The sequence below is a fragment of the Taeniopygia guttata genome, chromosome 1A, assembly GCF_048771995.1.
Source record: "Taeniopygia guttata chromosome 1A, bTaeGut7.mat, whole genome shotgun sequence".
Taxonomy (NCBI): domain Eukaryota; kingdom Metazoa; phylum Chordata; class Aves; order Passeriformes; family Estrildidae; genus Taeniopygia; species Taeniopygia guttata.
In genome coordinates this window covers 25413291-25432720 of record NC_133025.1, presented here as the reverse complement: position 1 = coordinate 25432720, position 19430 = coordinate 25413291, and the positions used below count along the sequence as shown (strand labels likewise).

The window sequence follows — 19430 nt, the reverse complement described above, 5'->3', positions numbered from 1 at the left end:
TTCATCAACTCATGCATAGGATCCAGTGAATTGGGAAGTGGGATGAAGGTTATCACAATTTTGACGCAAACAGGTATATTGCTAATCTCTTTCTAAATGCTTATGTTTTTAATCTCAAGCCTCTTTATGTGGCTGAGCTGCACTTTTTTTCTATCTTGACTTTGTTTTATGGGGAAATATTTCATATCAGATTGCTTAAGCTTTGGGCTGTCATGTAAATACCTTCTGTCAAGTATATAATACGCATTTTAAAATTTGTCTAAATATTTATGCTCTTGAGGGGATCCCTATATCTCTCAACAGACAGTTACAACCTAGCAAGTAAATAAATCAAGCTTATTTTTTTCAAATCTTCGTTGTTTTTGCAAGAAATTGTAACTGTTTGAAAGATAATTGAATCTTAACAAATTCTGGAAGATAATTTTATGATTTACTTGAGAAAAAACTACCTCCTGTCTTTCAGCAGTGCCTGCAAGTATATTTATTTGCATAATATATATTTTAGAAAATACTTATGTTTCTTCTAAAAACTAAAGGCCAAAATTCGAGCTGAAGGAAATGTGTGCCACCACATTTTAAGTTATCTTTAGAAATGCTGTGGAGCACATTTTTAGTTACTTTAGATTTGCTTCCAGTATGTACTTCGTGGATTACTTTTTTCTTATCTTAGTAATTTTCCTGCCTATATTACATTGGTAAGATGTCTAGTGTTCTGAGTCTTTAAAATTAAATAATTAATAGTTCAGTGAAATTCAAAGTGGAACAAAGTTCGGTAATTTTCAGTCATTTCCAGATAATGAGCTGTATTTTTCCTCGTTTGTATGAGAAGGAAGATTATTTATGCTGAAGTTTAGAATGTAGTTTATAATCATTAAGAATTACAATAACTGATTGATATCAAACACAAGATAGCTGTAATGTTAAATACATCAGAAACTATTCACTGATAAAGAAAAAGATATTGCAGTTTTAACTGAAGGAAGTACATTTTGGATGCTAGTCTAAAGTCATAATACATTTTATTTGCCTTCCTTTTTGCTTTTTACAGTAAGAAAATATATCCAGAGAAAGTAAATCTGTGATTTTAACATCTTTTGACAAGCACATTAGACTGCAGAAAGAGCATCCAAGTTGGGGCTCGGGGCATATGGTACTACCTTCTGCTAACATAGCTCCAGAACAAGTCACTGTGTTCACCAGAGGGTCGTATTCAGACTCTCAGGTTCCTTCCTCTGGTCTGGGGGAAAAAAAAACACATTTCCCCTTCCCACAGAAAAATCAGAACACAAAGTGCAAACCTCACTACCCTGGGATACCTTCATTGTGCAGAGGACACACAGATGCTGTGAGATGTTTTGCTTTCAGTTGAGTTTTTTGTCAAGGCATTCAAGAAAGGCCCTATATTAGCCTATGTAGATATTTATAGCTACTTTTTAATTCTGATAAAAAGGTATAATGCTACTTTGAAAAAAGAGGTGTATATGTCATGGTGTGAAATCATAGAAGCATTTCTAATACATGTACATTGAAAGTATTATTTGAGTAGTTGTTTTGTGAATAGGTAGCAACTGCTACACGCTTATTTTCACATCTTTCTAGATTGTTTTATTTAAATTCAAAGACTGGTATTTATAATAGATAATCTAAGTGTTGTGTATCTTGGGAATTCAACATATGGATGAGGATATGGAAGGCATTAGTTATATGAGATTTTTTGACCAGCTTTTAATTCAGATTGTCATTTTTAACACACGGTGGTGCAGATGGTGAAGTTTTGACTGTCCGTCAGAGCCCAAATACCTTAGGGGCAGCTGTTGCTGATAAATCATTTTAGGTGCTTTAGGTCAAGAGTCGTCAAACCTGTTACAGCACCTGCTTCTATGTATGCAAATCTGTTGTTTTGCCATTTCATTAAGCAAGGAAAGGTAATGGTCTCTTTTGGCCATAAGTAAGCCTGGAACATATCCTGTACGAAGTGAAATACAGCAAGAAGAAAACTGTGGTTTCTGCAGTGCAGCTGTGGGATGCTGCTTCTGTTTGGGGGCTTTGTTTCTAGAAGACTGCCTGCAATTTGGAAGGAGGGTAGAAAGACAAGTACATGTTTGGAGGCAAGAAGTAAAGGGAAGGTGTTTGCTGTCATTGACTGTAGGGTAGTTGTGAAGTTTGACATGCCCAGAAGCCATTGGGTGCCATGTGGGGCTCCCCTATGCTGCATACCTCTGTTTTCATCATCTGGTGAGCCTGCAGCATGATTTCCAGGCACTGGAGCATACAACATGTCTACTTCGGTTTGGAGCTGATTGATCCACAGTACAGAACATGCTTGTGGGATCTTCCCTTGCTATAGAAGAACATAAATGATTGAAATGTTTTCTTAAGAAAGAAAAGTATCATTTGTTTATGTACTTCAGTGCCCAGCAAAAAAATTCCTGTCAAATGGCAGCACATTGCAAGAACTAGGGGTTTACTTAACAAGGTTATGCCTGAGCTTTGGAAACTCTAAGATGTTCATATTTGTTTAATCTATCAGGTATGTAAAGAGAGCTTAAATCATGAGGAGGAAACTTCTTTGTTTATTACACTTCACAAGTAGGGCTGTGGCATGTAATAGAAATGGCACTTAGGGATTTTTTTTAAACAAACTGACAGAAGATTTTATCCTGCACTGCCATAGATTGCTGTGGGGGAGAAAGGGAAATAGTAAAATTGATGAAGGATTGTTGCATGCTGTCATTTTAGATTATGTTATTTTGCCATGACTTTGCTGCTAATTTTTAAAAGATACTGTAAAATTCCACTGTTGCAAAAAGTACCATAGTAGCGCTGTTGCCTGTTAATGACTTAATTCCATGGCTAGTTTGTCAACAGTATTTTAATCAAACCACAAGCAAAACCACTTTTTGAACATTTTGCGGAGAAAAAAGAATACTCCTCTGACCTTTCAACCTTGTCAGCTGAGTTTTCCCATTCTGACACTAGGCATTATTTTTGCAAAGGTTGGAATTTTAACTCTTCAGTGAACCAGATATCATTTTTATTGGGATATTAATTCTGGTAGGTGCTAATCTCATCAAGATTTGCAGACATTTTCCTTCATAGGCCATTCTGATTTGTAGCTTTTTCTTTTCACAGCAGTATTAAATACCAAACCTCTCTGATATGGAAGTTCATTAGAGATATGTCTTTGATGGCAGCCCTTTCAGGGCTTCAGTTTCAAATACCTTGATGTAAAGCTTAAGAAGCCATTGTGTTGTAAGCCCTCCTTGATGTGTCTTATTTAGATCTGCATAGTAAATCAAGGAAAGTAAATAACAAGGCAGCAGATGGAAGCATGGAGATAAGGCCAGTGAACAATTGTATTTGTATTTTGTTATGATGTTGACAGGAGCTAAAATTCACTAATCTAGTTCAACTGATCTGCATTTCAAAGAAATCTCATTTAGCAGCAACTTGAAGGTTTGGAGGATAAAGTTCTTTTATTGCAGCTTTTATTGCATTCTTCGCTAATTTATCTGGTCAAGATTTAGCCTTGCTTACTTAAAGCAGCAAGCATGTTACAAGGAGTCTTAAATACTACGAAAGAATTAATGTCTAGACTATGAACTGAAGGTAATTACATATCCAGCAGTGAATAGGCTACATTAAGGAAATACTGTTGTCCAAATGGAATTGGAAGAAAAATACAGATAAAATATTTTCCTCATTTTCTCTAAGGTCTTTTTAAATTATTAGTTTTTAAATGTGTGGAAAATTAATATATAACTGAACTGAAAATTATTGAATATAAACCCCAGAATTTCTTGAACTCTGAGTTGCATCATACCATACTTTGCTGCTCTGTTTACAAACTGATAGCTCATAGTAAGGTTTAATTTAATGATTGCCTTTCTGCATCTATTAAAAACAAAACAAAACAACAAAAAACTCATTAAAAGTGTAAAATAATTTAATAGAATGATGAACCACAATTATTTTTTGTGTGCTCTAAATGATGTAGATGATGTTTATGTAAGTTAGGTACTTCATATTAGATACAGTGCAGCCATGTCATTTGGAAAAAAAAAAGTGATAAATACATTGTAAGAATCAAATATCTTTAAAATGAGAAGGGATATAAAGTAGAATGTAGGGTTTCCTTTTGGAAATTTAAAAAAGTTGTTCAATCTTAAGGCCAAAAAATAGACTTGGATTTAGTTTTCAGTGTATGATACAAATACTAACGATGGACTGTTTAGGCTATCGAACATAAGCGTGTCCATACCTATGTACAAATGTAATGATAATAAACCAAAGCATGCCAAGCCAGTGTACATCCACTCTAATAATGGGCCCCAAGTCTCTAAGACATGTAAATTAAACCCAGCAGCTGCTAAGTGTTAATGCCATAGTCCTTGCTGCCCTTCTGCAGGCTGTCTTTGTCACAGAGCCTACACCTGTGTCCCAAGGACTACACTTCTCATTTGTGCTGTGGGTCTTTGCGCTTCTTTTTGGTGTGTCTTCGTAGGCTTGAGAGGAGTGGAGGGGGAGGCACCCGGGGATGAGGGTGCTTGCTAGGCCGCAGTGATACCTGATAGCTTTTGACTGTGGACTCCGTAGGCTGATCAGATCATGGTGTGGTAAATGCTGTAGGACTGGCTTAAGCATTTTTTGGTTCCTTCACATTTCTATACCTCTAAAAATGTTCATAGAGTGTTTTGTGGGTCTGGTGGACTCTGTGAGTTTGAAAGCAGCTTTTATTTAGTCAGTTTACTTTTAATTAGGTTAGTTTCTCAGTATGGCTGATGATATGTAGCTCCATGCATGACTTCTTTGGCACAGTTCAGTGGCCAGTGCTGGGAAGGGTGAGGTGGTATTGGTCTTGCTTCTGCCACTGGAAGAAATGTTCATCAGTCTACACTCCAAGACACACAGGCTGAGTTCCACAGTGGAGTGAGCTGTGCCACATCACAATTGTGTGGTCTCAGCTTATCCATGTTACGTCTCCTTGCTCCTCTCTTGCCTCGCAAGGATGACTGTGCTTTGGTCAAAAGTTGTTCACTTGTTTTGCAGGACTGTTTTGAAGTCAGCACAAGGGAGAAGTGAGATTCTGCAGGGGGAGCTGAAGAAGGTTAGGGAAGTTTGGGCTGCTAGGGCTCCAGATTAGAGAGGTTTAAGTCATTATGCTGCTGCATTTTCTGGAAATTTTACCTTTGCCACCAGACTGCTGTACACTCTGTATGTGTGAAATTAAGTAGACAGTACAAATAGCAGTTATTCAAAAAAGTAATTTCACTGCTTTGTGAGAGAAATATATACCAGTCAATAAAAAGAAGGCAATAAAATAAACCTAACTCTCCTAGAAAATCTCCTGTGTAAATGAACATTTGTGTCCCAATCTGCCAAAGTTCAGAAGTAAAATTTTGAATTTAAAGATATCCCAAGGATGTCATCCTATTTACAGCACTCAGAAGCAAATAGGTCTATGAGATCAAGCACAGACAAACATGTTAACATTTTTAGTTAAACCCTACCTTTTTCTGCATAACAATGTAAATCATCCCCTCAAATAAACATATGCTCCTGTTGTCTGGCCTGCCACAGTGTCCAGAGTTTCATCACCCATAATCTGTTTTTAAAACCTCATGCCCTTGTAGCTCTAGCTTCAGCACCACTGACTCTCATTCCATCCTGCCTAAGCCCATGGTGCTCTGGAGTTGCCTAAGGTGACAGGGAGGGATCCCGGCTGTCACTGCCTGCTCGCCTCTTGTCTTGCTGTCCCTGCTGGCTCCATGCATGTGTTGTGTTCCTCATAGAGCTGCATAGGGGGACAGTGTTTTCAACAAAATGGATAGTGGGAGAGAAGAGAAAAAGGAGAAATAGAGGGGGAAAAAAAGCCAAATGGAATTTTATGGAATATCTCACCTCTCTCTCTGTAGACATCTTTTACACCCCTGTCAGTATTCCAGGAATGCTGCTGCGCCATAATAGTACTGGACGTTAATGAGTAGCCTTCTCTCAAGTGACAGGGATGCAAACTTGTTAGCAATAAGGTGGATTAAAAACCAAACTTGAATTCCTGCTACCATCCACATTTGTATTGGTGTTGATTGCATAACCCTGATGGGCTGAATTGTGTGTGATGCTCCTTTTCTGGAATAACACTGAACTGCTCAATATTCATTTCTTCAGCTCCTGCTGCATGTCTCTGTGTTGAATGACAGCCTAATGTTAGAAAGAGAAGGGCAGATAGAGCTGGAAGGAATATGGGGGAAAGGAGGTGGCACTTTTCCCCCTGGTGATGACTGGGGTAAAATATTTCCAGACATATTTACCACAAGAAGTACTATACAAATTTACCACTATCTATTGAACTTGCCCAAGCTTGGATTTTAGTTTAACAGCAATTTAACAAGAATTACATGTGTTTGTTCCAAATCCAGTATTGTATCTTGGTTGGTGTATTGCCTGGTAGAGCTAGTCAGCCTGTATCTTCTCTCATCCATCTCTCATCAATATATTTATTATTTTCTTTGGGATGGTGGATAGGTAGCCATGCAAGGAATTATTAGACATAAGTCTTCCTTTTGCTTTCATGCCATTCTATCCTCTTGCAATTCAGTTTAAGGTTGTATTTCTGGTTGATATATTTTAAATAAGTATTGACTAAATCTACAAGAGAAATGAGGAATATTTCTATAAATCTTAATGATAAGCCAAATCCAGAAGGTTTGAAGAATTTGGTATACAACTGATGAGAGGAATAGATGTTAAAATATTACAAATTTTAGCATGTCTTTTCAGCTCCTGTAGGAGATCTATATAAAAACGTAAGGAAGATTTTTTTATTATCTTCATGGCACTGATGCATAGTAGAAAGATCCTTTTACCTGTAGATACATAATTTGTCCTACCTTTCTTTTTTTATTATGTAGGAGAAGGGAAGTACTGCTAACTGAATGTTTCTGAAGCACTGGGTTTTTTTATCATACTCTAATGAGGTTTCTTAAATTGCAGGCAAACCAAACAGCTTCATTCATATTAATAACATAACTTTTAGAGAAGTTTGCAATATAACACCTTTATTGCTTTAATTATTTACATCATGGTTGATCTCTTGTTTACTCATTGTCTTGTTTCCAGATTAGGACAATGTTACCAAAGAACAGCTGGAAGAGATTTCAGTACAGATATATTTATATCTTTTGTCACTGTTTTGATACATCTTTCTTAAAAATATTTTTGGCATTTATTAACAAAGCCATAATTATTTTTGTGAGTTTATGTTTTTGAGATAAGATATTTGGGTAAAGGCTTTTAGTTAAACATGGTTCTAAAGACACAGGATTGTAATACTGCATTAGGCAGTCTATACAATTAGAAATGAGAGTAAATATTGTTCAATCTTAAAGCAAAACAAAATCAAAACTCCAGTCCAGTCCTTGATTTTATATACTATGCTATCAGGCCACATTCTACTCTGTTTTTTTCTTCAGTTACACCAAATAGGCTATAGGTATTGAAATTAAAATTAATAGTATGCTTATCTACAAAAATGAAATTTCATATCATATTAATCCCAAAATAATTAAGAAACTTCCTTGTATAGTCCTGAAATACTTATTTTCTCCAATGCATTTTTCTTTAGCAACTCTAACTCTAAAACTCTAAAAATATGCGACAGTCAAGAGATAATATATTTTATCAGTGCTTATTTGGGATGGCTTTCTAATGCAGCTGTATGTTTATGAATTGCCAAAAAAGTCCTGTGACTGTCACGCTAATAAGATCACATTATGATATGTAGCTTTTACTTTGTATCTCAGGTAATTTATGGGAATTGTGTGAGCCTGCACACAAGTGTAGCTTTTAGTATCCCAAATTAATATGTATGTACTCTGAAATATATTTGTGTATTTAAAACTCTAGGTTACTTGTATCACTGTGCTGTTTCGGAAATTAAAAAAAAAAATCTAAAAAATACTTAATGTAAAAACTTCTTCATGTATCTTTGATATAAGTGGATTTCTACCAGGTATAATTGAATTAAGGAATATATAGAATAATTTTTTAAAGCTGGCATGAATGCTTATTTAACCTTCAAGTGAGATTATATAACAAATGATTTAAAAGAAAGCATTCTTAGTTTACACAATTTTTTGGGATTGCTGTTGATTTCTAATGCTTGCATTAGAAAGATACAATTGTGTATCAACTTTTCCCCCTTTATGTGCACTTGCTTGAGAGAGTCAAGATGATATTCATGGGAAGATTTTGTAAACTTGTTGATGATAACTTGAAGCCACATGTGGAAAGAGTAAAAATCAATGCTTTTATTTGACAACCAGTAGGTAGCCACCTGTTCTTGTGTTTTTTTCTTGGTGTTTTAGTGGTGATGATAATTCTGACTTGTTATTGCTACTGTCAAATTGTTTTCAATAGGTTTATCCTGAAATAATATTTTACCTTCTGTAGTATACCTAGAACCCATGTCTCTAAATTTTGTCATTTTTCAAGAAGCTTATCCTTGCTCATATATCAATGCTAAAACATTTGGTTCTTGTTTAGTACAGCTTGCCCTGATTTATAGTTAGTATCAAAGTGATGTGAAGGATATCAAACAGACCTTGAATACTTTTTGAGCTGTCTAGTTGTATTCCTACCCTTAACATTCTAAACAGAAAAGCTGGACAAATAATAGAAGAGGTAGCCTAAAATGTTGCTATAGGCCAGTGGTGCATGAGTCTTTGATCATTAGCATGTTGTATGGTGAATTTCCTTTCATCCTCAGTGAAGCCATTTAAGCTGCTGAAGCAAATAGAACAGCAAACATTGTAGCAGACTCTTCATTTTCAGAGAGGAGAATAGGTTGAACAGTAAACATACTTTGATCCAGTATTTCAAACTGGCCAAAAAAAGGTGTCAGTTATGCGAATTCCTCACTGTAGGGTCTAAAAAGAGTGTTAATGAATAGGTATGTATGTAGATATACTGGGAAAATGTCTGGGTTTTGGGTGATATTTGAGGGCATTAATTCATGCATCCTGCAAAAGGGATTTTGGTTGCATACTGATGTCTGAACAAAGTTATTTCTGTCCTGCTATGGTTTTTTGTGCTAGTACAGGCTGCTTCTTCATAAAACGTGCCAATGCACAGCTCTACATATAGGCATACTTGGTTCACAGACACATAGATCTGTATCTAGTAAGACAGCAGAAAGGACTGGTTATATTCCTTTGGTACACCTGGTAGGTAAGGATAGAATTAATTAACATAGTTTTTTCTCATAAGTATGACATGCCAGTCCATGACAGCAAAAACTGTTTGTTCCTGATGACAGTCATTCACTTTCTGCTGGTTCAGAAGGCTTCCCTGAAGGAATTTTAATTGATCTGCACTTACCCAAAATAAATCAGAAACACTGCTGTATCCTAGAGATTAAAGCAAAAGAGAAGATATTGGAATACAGAGTGTATGATTTTTAAGGTTTACTTTGAGATGAAACTTGGGAAATGGAGATGCTGACCTGCATTTATATAAGTGTTGAACTGAGTGGGAACATATGGATGAAGTTAGACTCAGACCCCTGAGACCAGTGAACAACTTGAGAAGCAGAACCTTGCTTTGTAGCCCTCTGCCCTGGCTGCTCTGGGACTGTGGACGGGGGAGAGGAATGCTACTTCTGCTTTACAGTAAGACTTTGCTACCACATTTGATATTATTTTTTTTCCAGTGGCGATGGTGTTTTGGAAAAATCAATCAAATTTATTAAGCATATAGTAAAGTACAGAGAACCATGGGATTTCACTTTGGTGTTCAAAAGGAGCTAGCCTGTACTTCAAATGCAACTAAGACTAGACTCCCTCTACCTAATAGCAGTAATTTCCATTACTGTGAGTGATGAATAGATCAGTGTAAAATGGATAAAAATTTGTTGAATTAGCACTAACATAAGTGACTGTACAAGGAGATAGGAGTGCTCATCCTAGTTCAGACCAATGGTTCTCTTAGGCTGTCACCATCTCCAGTGATGGCTGTCTTCTGAGGATACCTCGACCTTCCTCCTTGCATAAACAACATCCTTGGGAAGAAATTCACAATTCCGTGACACAATTTGTGGAGAAGAAACTTCCATTTTTCTTCTGAACTTGGCTTTTTTTAGGTAGTTCTTGAGTTCAAAGGATAGGGAACATACAATGTCTGTGCTGTCTTTCTGTCTTTGGAATTCTGTTGTTTTCTATCATGCCCTTCCTTAAATCAGCTTTTTTCCAGTCTGGATATTGGTAGCACAATGAATTCTTCTTCATATATGGAAACTGTTTTAAGCCTTTGATCCTGTATGTTTTCTCCTCTGAACCTTTGCTAAGTAATTCCCTTTTTTTGTGTTCTGTGTTGGACAAGAGAGTGGAGCATGCTTTTCAAGATAGGGGTTTATGCAGTGGCAAATGACATGTTACACTTTGTCCTTTATTTTATAAATAATTTTTAGCATTTAATTTATAGATTTGACTCTGATGGAGTGGTGAGTTTTAAGTTTTCATTAAGAAATTGTAATGAGACCTATCAGGAGCCCCAAGTCTCACTTTCTGAGCAGTAAAATGTAGTGAAATAGAGAACTGTTTTGTTTAACAGAAGATTCAGATTAGAATGTTTATTAGTACTGGCTAGGCAGAATGGTTTATAGTGAACCTATGCCCAACAAATTGTGATTTCGTACTTGATCCCAGCCAAAAGTATTCACAGGGTCTTTGTGATACAAAATAAATAATCAATAATGTGAAATAATCTTTTAACTTGTACACTTGCTTTTTCAAAGACACAATCATTTAATTATTAATCTCAGAAGTGAAGCAGGTGGCTGCTCTAGGAGTAGTGACTACTTCACCTGTCTCATACAAAGAAAGAAAGATTTGAAATGTGTGTGATTTTCTCCTAGGTGTGCAATACATGTGTGTAAGGATGACACTGAAGTGTGTTTTAAAGAGATGGTTGTAATACCTTGCAATAAAACACGATATGGATGCTTGTACTTACCGTGTTCCTTTCCCTTTTTACCCTTAGATAACTTCAAGTGAAAGTTAAGGACATTTTTTCCTTATCTGCCATAGACGTGACAGACACTTCTGGAAGGAGGACCAGTTTGAGCAAAAAGAAAAAGACCTTCCCACAGCACAGCAAAGCAACAAAGTGACTGAAGAAATGTAAGTGATTTATAATTGAACTGTGGCTATATGTCTACTGTGGATTTATATGCCCTGTGGGAGTAATGCAGTACCCCATCACTGAAACATATTGCTTATAGATGTAAAATACAGTTTAGGAAAAAATTGTGGACCATGCAGAAAATACATGCCCTTTTGATGTAAGGGTAAGCTATAGTAAGCTGTGCTACAATTGTAGCTATGCTACAATTATTTTTTTTCCAAATGGCAATTGTTAATGGGATTGAAGTGCTGTAAGAATCAAAAACCTGGTTTTCTACCATTTTCTACTTATCTAGCTATTGGTCAGTTTAGATACATAGAAACTAAGTAGCTGCATTTCAATCATTCTAGATTCTGCTTACCCTCAGAAGAGGGGCAGGTATCTCCAGAAGCCAATCCATCATTCTGGAAGCAGTGCCTGAGGAATGCAGTATTACTCTGAGTAGCTTGTGTTCACTGCTTAGCTTTAGCCTAAATGTTCAATGAATACTTTAACCTGGCACGTCTGTGTAAGGCGCCGTGCCAGCTTCTTTTCTCCTCCCCATATTGTCATTCTCCCTCACTCAGCACATGTAGCTGTTTGTAAATTTGGAGAATGGATCAGACTGAAAATAGCAAATTATTTGTTTGGTTTTGTTTTCAGTTGGGTTTATCCCAGCCTTCTCCCATATGGCCATCCATGGGCTGTCACTGGTACAAAGGGTGATGTGAGTGGGAATTAGCAGCCAGAAGTGTGCGGGAGCGCATGATAGCAGCTGTGCTAGTTTCTGCTGCTTAAATTCCTTGGTGAGCAATAGTCTCAGACCTTGTAGATATTTTTAGTGCTTTGCCATTTATAAGAGTTAAAACATATGTGAGATACCCTTACTTACTATCTAATGGGGAACTAGTGTTTTCTTGTGCTTTTCATGCTGCAATACTGCGGTCTTTTGTGTCCCTTGTAAATTAAAACTCAGGTCTCCAAAACCAGTAAATGGTCATAAGTGGCTAGCAAGTAAGCAGGTGTCATGTCGTGATTTATAGTGCAGGCATGATGCTGTGTAATTCATACATACATACATACATACATACATACATAATTTCTGAATTCTGAAGATGGCAGCCTGATTTGGAATAGCACCAAACATGACATGTGGGTTGGGTGATATCGAATGGTTAGTGGTTGGACTAATTTAGGCTCAAGATCCTTGTCTCCTGAACAGTGAAATTAAGTAACATTTCATTCTCACAGTAAATACCAGATGGGAGGGTGTAAAGAAGACAGAGCTAGACTTCTCTCATTGACACCTGGTGACAGGATGACAGGCAGTGGGTACAAGCTGCATACAGATTATTAAATTATGTTTCCATTGAAAAATAGTATTAAAAAATCTTCCTTATCTTGAGGATGGTCAAACACTGCAGAGGCTTGCCCAAAGAGGTTATAGAATCTCCATCCATGGAGATACTCAAAACCCAAATGAACAAGCAGCCTGCTGTATCTGACCCTGCTTGATAGAGGTTTAGATTCAATGAGCTTCTGAGGTCCCTTCCAATCTAGTTATTCCATGATTTTGGGAATATTTATAGGTAAGCAAAATCATAAATATTCTGCTATTTTATGTTTTGACAATAATTTAAATTTTTTTTCTATTTTGAAGTATTTAGTTATTCAGTTTAGTAGTTTACTTAAGTTGTGGCAAAAATGAGACATGTCAGAATTTGCAAGCTTTCTAAAATGTGTTAAATTATATTTAAAGACTTGTGATTGTAACTATGAAAATCACATTGACGCCTGTGAAATTATCCTTTAGCTTTGAATTAGCACCAGGTTTCACGTGATGTAGACAGTCACATGATGAGGATTTTAGATTTTTAAAAGTAGCATCTCTTTCACTTGATCCATGGAAAGAATAATACATTTTTAGTATCATTTTGTGATTGGACAAAAATAAGACATAACTAGGAACAAATTCTTACAGGTGAGAACCATTAATCCACAATAGAAATAGGTGTCTTCCTGAAGATTTTAGAGAACAATGAAACCTATAAAGTAACCTAAGAATTTCATTATAAGCTCTGTTTTCAGTTACTTGCAAATGGCTATTCTGAGACAGTTCATACTTAAAGAGGATGCCAGTGTAAACATATAAAAACTGGGCAAATGTACAGTGAGATTTGACAACGTAGCCTTCTGTCTTCTATGAATGTGATTGAGGGGCTTCATTGTGTTTTGAAATACTTAGAAGCAAGGGACTCTCCTTTTCAGATGTCAGCTTTTGTGAATTTTTACTTAGATAAATTTGGCAGACATTTTCTGCCCACAGTTTTGCTATAGCCTGAATGTCTTTGCAAAAGTTTCTGTGAGATGGGTTTATCATTCCTGAAAATGGAAAATAAAACAGTCTAAAAAAAGGTCTATGACCTCTTCTTTGCTTTTGAGAGAGGACTTGGAATTTGAAAGGGAAGCTTTAATGGGCTATAAGATGTGTCTTTTGCCATGCCTCTGAATGTCTGTCCTTATTGCACTGAATTATAAGCTTTTGAAAATTGCTGCTTACTCATACACAGAGGAGGCATATTACTTTGTCAGCATATTCTGAAAATAGTCCTTGTATATTCTTAATCTTCTAGAAATGACTGAGTCTGTCCTGGCTTGGAGATCAAACGCTGTATGACATTTCAAATTTACAGATCCCCTGCTATTTTCACAAAAGGGTCTTGTTTTTTCAATTTTTCTGGGACAGTGTATTTTGATTCTTACACTTGTTGTTAATTCTGGTTTTCTGTATTTTATGCTTACTTTTCCCAAATGCTGTTTGAGAAGGGTGTCAAGAATGGGATTAATTTCCCATGATGTTAGCCATCTAAACCTATAGGTGGTATAAATCTGAGCTGGTCACCATAGGCTTCTTTAGTCAGTGAAGAGACATGGAAACTTCCAGGGGAGGATTCCCATAGCCTCTTTCTATTTCTGTCTTTAGATAAGACAATTCCTTCTTTAGAGATGCCTATTTCCTGTCACTCGCAATAAAAGCAACCTAGGGTGACTGGCACAAATTTAGACTTTTAACTTTTCTATTAAACATTAAGACAGATACATTTCTTCTCATGTGACATTTGAGACTTGAGAGGCAGAAATGTTATCACTGACATTCACAAAAGCATACTGCTTTCATACTAGTAAACAAAATTATTTAAAAAATTATTTCTTTATGGTTAAGCTGATATGTACAAGCTTATTAGAAGGACATTTTCTGTATCTCTTTAGATATTGTTTGTAACCATTAAAACAATGAATTTCAAATGCCATTTTAATATTAACTGCAAATTATTAATAGATTTTGGGTGTTTTCTGACATTTGGGTTCTAGGTTAAGAAATGTGAATGTTTTAACTCTGTGTCATTACTTAATTTCTAGTAAGGCAATAAAAGGGATATATTGTGAGAATCTGGCATTGTTGTTGGCATTTTAGCTTGCAACAGATGATTGAAAAAATCTGGTGCTAATATAAGAGACAAAAATGCATTCTCACTTAAATTAAGAGCAAGAATTTAGGTGGTTTTCCAATTTGAAACAATTTGCTCTACTGTCAACTAAATTTGATTATGTGTTCTTTAAATGAGATTGTGATGAAATGCTGTTTTCCATTTGTATTGAAGTATTTTAGATTTCCTTAGTAATTTAAACTGTTGTCTATACTTGGCTAATGGCAACTACATTGGCTAACCCAGGATATTATAGCACCTTCTTCAGGCCCGCATCTCATGGGTAAGGGCTGTATGTGGGGAGCACTTTCTTGTCATGGAATACTTGAATTTATCTAAAAGGCATTATAAGGAATCTGTGTTGGCTCTATTTACTTTTTGGCTAAAATGTGGGCATATGACATAGAAATTGTGATGTAATTTATTATCAAGTATCTTTTTATGCCTAACTGCCATGTATTTGAATTATTACCTGGAAGAGCTAGACTTATAACATCACTGTGATGAGACTATGGGCAACAGTTGAATATGCTTCAAAGATGGTCTTAGTTATTCTTGTCCTGTTGTTCAGAAATGCACAGGACTGCTCATGGTAAGCACTATTTCTGTACTTCCACTCATGGTTGAGTAATTAACCCTTAGTGGGGTGTATAAAATTTTTCTCTCATTTATAATTTTGCTTTGAATATTCCATTTTGTATTAGAGGTGTATATTTCATTTTGTTTCCATCCTTTCACTGTTATTTAAAGTGGTACATTTAGTTCAGTATTGCACAGTAGCAGCATGCATGTGTTATAGCACAAAATTACAGCAAATGCTGATTCCTAGAATCTACATTTGGCTGAGGAAGCAATTTGTTGTTTGTTTGGTTTTTTTTTTTTTTTTTTAGTAAGGGTGTTGGAAATCGGCCTAAAGAAAGTGTTTAAAGAATGGAGACAACCTCATGTTATAATTTGTACTTACTTTCTTTTTCCCTGTCGCTCCTTCTAATATTTGCACAAAATAACATTCACCAATGTTTGTATTGCAGTATCACTAAGTTATGTGCTCTAAACAAGAACAAAATATTTCCCTTAGAAACACTGTTACATCAGTACTTGCTGGCCAAGATTCTCACTGGTAAATACATAAAGCTTCACCAAAGCTGGCAAGCTGTCTCTTTGTAGCTGAAACAAGTGTTATAGGCTTTATTTTTATTTTTTTAATTGTCTGACTTTATTTGGATTTGATTTGTATTATTCCCATCCTTCTGCAACTTTATGAATGTTTAGTTTTGAACAGAGTTTTATGCTTTATCACAAAAAAAAAAAACCAACCCAAAAGACCCTAGTTCTGAGAAAATGAAAAGGGCAGTTCAGCCAAGGTGCCACTAAACAGCAGATGTTTGAGTACTGAAGAATTGTGCCTATTTTTTTTGAACTGTAAATTTTATGACACTTTGTCCTGACCCTGTTCAAGGATTAAACTGAGGAGATCCAACAGGCTGAGAATATCTGGGTTCAGTGAATGAATCTGAGTATAGAACCTGAAGAGTATCTATTCAAGAAACACATTAATGACTGCATCAAAGATAATAGAGCAAGTATTTTCCACAGCATAGGCATCTGTGTCAGCAGGGGCTTTTTAATAATAGAAAATTTCACATGGGCTCAATCCCATTCCATGCAGAAAGTGAATCAAGTTGCTTTCACACTGTTATTCTGACTCAAAATTTAAAAGCAACCTGAAGTTTCAAATAGGGAAAAGGGAAAGATGTTCTGACTCTTGCAGGCATTTTTAGAAAGTGTAAATATGTGTGGATAGTGGTTCTAAAACTACCTATGTGCTATGCATCTTGTCTCAGGTTGCAGATAAACAAGAAAGAAAAGAAAAGTTTTTGCCAACATAACTTCATTTCTTCAGCCTATATAAGGTCTCTTTTCTTGAGGATTTTGGATTAGATTCAAACCGGAATCTAATTTGAATTGTTTGAGAGCACCAATTGATTGGACCGTATGCCATTCTGACTGTCAATTTCATTCATTTTCTCCTTTGTGAGAGGTAGAGTCGTAATACTTTGATTTGTGAGATCTTCCTGTGGTGTGAGGGAAAGATGGGAGATAGGCTAAATAAGGATGCCAGCTAAGCAGATACCTTTTGCTAAAATGATGTTTTAATGGAGTCTGGTGTCCTGCATGCAGTTACAGTTCCCTGGCATTGAGCTGTTCAGGAACTGGAAATGGTGTGAAACATACATTTTGAATGGAAGAGAATATTCTTCATAGAAGGTCAGTAAATATTTATAGAGAATTCTTGTCTATAGGCAAACAGCTGCATTGCTACGTTTCAGAGGTGGAGGCATTTGGAGGGTAATGAAGTGATTCTTGTATACAGCTAACAAAGCATGGTGAGATACTTTGGGGCATAAGTCAACATATAATAATATTAATAATATACTTTGAAATCTGAGGATTTCAAAGAACTTTACAGAAGACATCAATGAATTAATATAGTCTTAGCCCCCTGTGGAGCACTGCTAAGACTTGGGTGGGTTGAATGCAGAAACACCATCTCATTTTTATGGTAAGTTGGTTACTGTACCTTTGTTTCACACAGGTAATTCAGGAAGTATCAGCATTTTCCATATGGAGCTTAAAAGGCATAGAGAAACAGATTGACTTGATCTGGACAACCAGTAACTCCAGCATAAGCATTCCAGCACCAAAATCATCCCAAACAGCCTGCCTGTTTGCAGTGATAGTTGGCACAGGCTGTTGGATCTCTGCTGTTGTACAGCTTAAAGTGCTATGTAATATTACAGAAGATAACACTGTGCAAACAGTGCAATTGGAACCTGGCCATTTAGCGTAACAATTTCATAAGTTCTGATATGCTGATGCACGTGTGTGTAAGAAAACCAGCCTATTTTTATGTGTTAAAACCATCGGTAGGACATACAGACAAAAACAACTTCTCAAGGGCAAGACACAAACACTATAGTTGAAAAGTAAAAGAGTAGAAACCATCTGCTGTGTAGTATATTTTGATGAAAACACACTTGATGGAAACCAAAGCTAATTAAACAGTTATTCCATGATGCAATTTAGGGTTTTTTAAATAATCACATTTAGAAAATTGTTTTGGAGAGACAATTGTAAAAGACACTGGGTTTTGCCCCTTCAGCTCCGCTGCCTGTTTATGGCTGCCTTTGCTACATCATTCCTTAGGACCACCTCTTGTCCTTTCTGTTGAAGGAGATATCATAGTATCTTAAAAGAGTTCTTAAATATTTTTCCATTCTAAACCTCATATTTTGAGTTAGTGTAATATAAAATTGCTTTTCTCCTTTATCTGTAGCCACAAATGAAAACATGTAGGTTCTCAACTGACACAATTTTGGCGAAAATCATATTTTTTAATAGAAACCAAGTATAGGTTATGCTAATAGAACCTCATTTGTAATTTAAACCGAAGCTGTTAACATTCAATAATGAAGCCATACATCAAGGAGTTTTCTGAAAAACAGAAAAATACTAATTCTTCCTCCTCAGATCTGCAAATCCAGACTGATGGGATTTCAGCCCTTCATCTTTTACTGACAGGCGGCAGCATCAGTGGAATAAAACTAAAATTTGATCCCCTTTCTCTCCACCTCCTTCCCCTAATTTTACCCTGACAGAGAAAGAATCACAGTTTTTGCTGATATCTTAGCCCAGGGGAAAAAATGGTCTGTCATCAGGTCTTTTAGGGAGAAAGAGCTCTTCAGTGGAGCAGTTAAATGGTATTTTGATTCACGGGGTGCATCTTATACCTGTATTTTTGCAAGATATGATAAGTGGTTTCTGAGACATTATTGAGAGCAGAATCAAGGTCATCAACCTTCCCCCAGAGGTCAGTATCTCTCAGTTCTTGTTTCTGGTGAAACTGTTAAACATGGGGGAGATGGGCTCCAGATGGACTATCTGAAACTGTGCACTCATATGAGCAATCCCCAGCCATATGTTAGTACAGGATGTACTTCTAATTTTTGACCTGCAAAAATCAGTGACTGATCAGATTTTTCTAGATAAATTTTAATTGACTTTGCAATAATTTGATGCATGCATGTTGAGGTTTATCATTCTAAATCCCCTAACATGCATACATTACTGAGAAGTCCTCTACAATTCATGATGAAATAGAAGCCTTTGGGTATTTTGAAATTGAGACCTCCTGCGTCTTTGGAGAAATTCATTTTGAAGCCCTACAGCTAAATAACAAAGCTCTTCATTGTCTGCAAATGAGTTGCTCCTGTTCTTGAGTTGGCTTATGAAGCTGAGTTCCTCCATATGACTGAAAATACTTTTCTAAAGAGAGAAAAGATATAAATCTGCCATGGGAAAAGAAATTAGCCATGGAAAACAAAAATAATGTGGTCTTATACTGAGAAAAGAATGATTGCCATCCTAGTATTAATTGGCTTCTGCATCATCTAGTGTTTTAGTTCAAATCAGGACTGTACTTGAAAAGTATCATAGTCTAGCCTCCCATTGAACCTTCCTGATGGTGAAGCTAAACAAGGGCAAGTGTTTGAAGAATGGACCAAACCTACGCAAGAGTACAAAGCAAAGTATCTTGAAGCACATGCCACATGAGTGTAATGTGTTCAGCTCCAGCTGTTCTGTTGTGCAGGGCCAGTTTTCTTGTGCTCTACTATTTCTTAATGCTGATGTTTTCTTAATTATAAAAGACCATGGGGATCCTTGTCATAAATAAGTCTGTAAAAAAACTCCACCCTTTCATGTCTCTGAGTAATGTAATAT

General features: G+C 36.2%; 1 protein-coding gene across 15 annotated transcripts in view; it reads left to right on the top strand.

Annotated features, from left to right (window-relative positions):
- Nucleotides 1-19430, top strand: part of FOXP2 (forkhead box P2) — a 396471-nt gene that overhangs the window by 50125 nt on the left and 326916 nt on the right. For 10 of the 15 annotated variants that reach the window (XM_072917772.1, XM_072917766.1, XM_072917762.1 and 7 more), the window contains exon 2: nucleotides 11038-11177. The gene's annotated coding sequence lies outside the window, so the exon portion shown is untranslated. 15 annotated transcript variants of the gene reach the window in all.